Source organism: Bubalus bubalis, chromosome 6 (assembly GCF_019923935.1).
Source record: "Bubalus bubalis isolate 160015118507 breed Murrah chromosome 6, NDDB_SH_1, whole genome shotgun sequence".
In the NCBI taxonomy this organism is placed as follows: Eukaryota; Metazoa; Chordata; class Mammalia; order Artiodactyla; family Bovidae; genus Bubalus; species Bubalus bubalis.
Genome location: NC_059162.1, coordinates 28,737,571 through 28,740,675, shown reverse-complemented (window position 1 = coordinate 28,740,675; position 3,105 = coordinate 28,737,571).

The window sequence follows — 3,105 nt, the reverse complement described above, 5'->3', positions numbered from 1 at the left end:
CCTTTTGTAAGTAAAAAATTACATTAAAACATTAAGTGTAAAATTATGCATAAAGTGTGGACAAAATTTATATTCAAAAGGTTGCTTTTTAAACTATGCTTCTTTTATCAGTCAGGGTTCCAGTCTTAATTATAGTCAATTCAGGTTAATTTTAACAAAAAGTGACATTAGTAAAAGCTAATAAGTAATCCTCAGGATCTCTGGATACCCTGAAAACCAGATTTAGAGGCTCTACAACCTCTATAATCACTTCAAATAATAGCTTCAGTGAAGACCCCACCGTCTCCACTGCTGGGCAGACACTGCAGCTTATACCATGGGCTTTGCTGACACTGGATACTGAGTGTTGTCAGTGCGGCTATTTTTTTGTTGCTTCCTGTGGAGCTGGATGTAGAAGCCGGTGTTGTATATCACTGCCTTTACTCAAAGATGTCTGCACAGCTCTCCCTCTTTCTATCACGAACTTTTAAGGCAGAGGTGTCTTCCCTGGCTGCAAAGAGGCTGGGAAAACAAGTATCTGACACTTTAGAATTTGTCAGGAGGGAGTAAGGTCCTGCCTCATTAGGTGATAGGTTCCCTAACCATAGTATGAGTTAGGATAATGGGCAGCCAGAAGAGAGATGACAGGTATCTTCTGCAGCCCATTCCTTGGCCATTCAACATCAACACAATGGTTAAAAACTATTCAGTGTAAAGACTGTCGTTAGCTGCTTTCTTAATACTCTTTCCTAACAGAATACTGATTTTATCTGGGGCCGCTATGTACCCAGCCTCCTTTGCTGTTAGAAGTTAACAATTTAACAGGTCAGGCAAATAAGACAAAAGAAACTCTGGATTTCTGGGGAAGCTTTGCTTTTCCTTATAAAGGAGAATAGGTATAGCTGGCATAGGCTATTTCCCCCCTCCTTTTTTTCCTGCTTTCAAACATGGACATGACTTCTGGCACAGCAGCAACCTTCTTGCAACATGAAAATAGCATGAAAGATGAAAAACATGCTAATGAGGCAGATTTGAAAGACAGAACCACACATTTCCTGTATGTAGTTAGTATTGCTAAGCACTGATTAAACACTGTTCCTTTCAGTTGCACGCACACACTGGAAAACAGATGACAATTAGGTCTCATTAGTTAAAGTGATAGTGAAGTTGCTCAGTCATGTCTGACTCCTTGCGACCCCATGGACTATAGCCCACCAGGCTCCTTCATCCATGGAATTTTCCAGGCAAGGGTAATGCAGTGGGTTGCTATTTCCTTCTCCAGGCTTCAATTATTAAATTCAGGATATTTTCTAATATGTGGGCTGTGGTGTATCTTTTGCGCTATTAATAAAAGTAGATTTTGCTTATCAAGAACCACTTGAATTCTGAAGAGTATTGGGCATTTAAAGGAATCTTAATGGTTAAGAATGTTTCAAGTCTGCATTTGAATCTTGGTTTCTGTTTGAATAACCTCCTTGTGTACCTGCGTATCTGTAAAATGAAGTACAACTGGAAATGGAGATTTTACAATAACTAGAAAGGACCCAGCTTTCTAGTTCTCCTACTTATTTTTGTCTCTCAGTTCAGTTCAGTCGCTCAGTTGCATCTCTTTGCGACCCCATGGACTGCAGCACGACAGGCCACCCTGTCTATCAACAACTCCTGGAGTTCTCTCAAACACATGTCCATTAAGTCAGTGATGCCATCCAACCATCTCATCCTCTGTCATCCCTTTGTCCTCCTGCCTTCAATCTTTCCCAACTGCTGCTGCTGCTGCTAAGTCGCTTCAGTCGTGTCCGACTGTGCGACCCCACAGATGGCAGCCCACCAGGCTCTGCCGTCCCTGGGATTCTCCAGGCAAGAACACTGGAGTGGGTTGCCATTTCCTTCTCCAATGCATGAAAGTGAAAGTGAAGTCGCTCAGTAAGTGTCCGACTCTTTGTGACCCCATGGACTACAGCCTACCAGGCTCCTCCGTCCATGGGATTTTCCAGGCAAGAGTACTGGAGTGGGTTGCCATTGCCTTCTCTGTCTTTCCCAGCATCCAGGTCTTTTCCAATGACTCAGTTCTTTGCATCAGGTGGCCAAAGTATTGGAGTTTCAGCTTCAACATCAGTCCTTCCAATGAATACTCAGGGCTGATTTCCTTTAGGATGGACTGCTTTGATCTCCTTGCAGTCTAAGGGACTCTCAAGAGTCTTCTCCAACACCACAGTTCAAAAGCATCAATTCTTCAGCACTCAGTTTTCTTTATAGTCCACCTCTCACATCCATACATGACTACTGGAAAAACCATAGCTTTGACTAGATAGAGCTTTGTTGGCACAGTAATGTCTCTGCTTTTTAAGATGCTGTCTAGGTTGGTCATAACTTGCCTTCCAAGGAGTAAGCGTCTTTTAATTTCATGGCTGCAATCACCCTCTGCAGTGATTTTGGAGCCCCTGAAAATATAGTCTGTCACTGTTTCCCCATCTATTTCCCATGAGTGATGGGACCAGATGCCATGATCTTCGTTTTCTGAATGTTGAGTTTTAAGCCAACTTTTTCCACTCTCCTCTTTCACTTTTATCAAGAGGCTCTTTAGTTCTTCTTCACTTTCTGCCATAAGGGTGGTGTCATCTGCATATCTGAGTTTATTGATTTTTCTCCCAGCAATCTTGATTCCAGCTGGTGCTTTCTCCAGCCCAGTGTTTCTCGTGTTGTACTCTGCATATAAGTTAAATAAGCAGGGTAACAACATACAGTCTTGATGTAATCCTTTTCCTATTTGGAACCAGTCTGTTGTTCCATGTCCAGTTCTAACTGTTGCTTCCTGACCTGCATACAGATTTCTCAAGAGGTAGGTCAGGTGGTCTGGTATTTCCATCTCTTGAAGAATTTTCCACAGTTTGTTGTGATCCACGCAATTAAAGGCTTTGGCATAGTCAATGCAGCAGAAATAGATGTTTTTCTGGAACTCTCTTGCTTTTTCAATGATCCAGCGGATGTTGGCAATTTGATCTCTGGTTCCTCTGCCTTTTCTAAATCCAGCTTGAACATCTGGAAGTTCACGGTTCACGTACTGTTGAAGCCAGGCTTGGAGAATTTTGAGCATTACTTTACTAGTGTATGAGACGAGTGCATTGT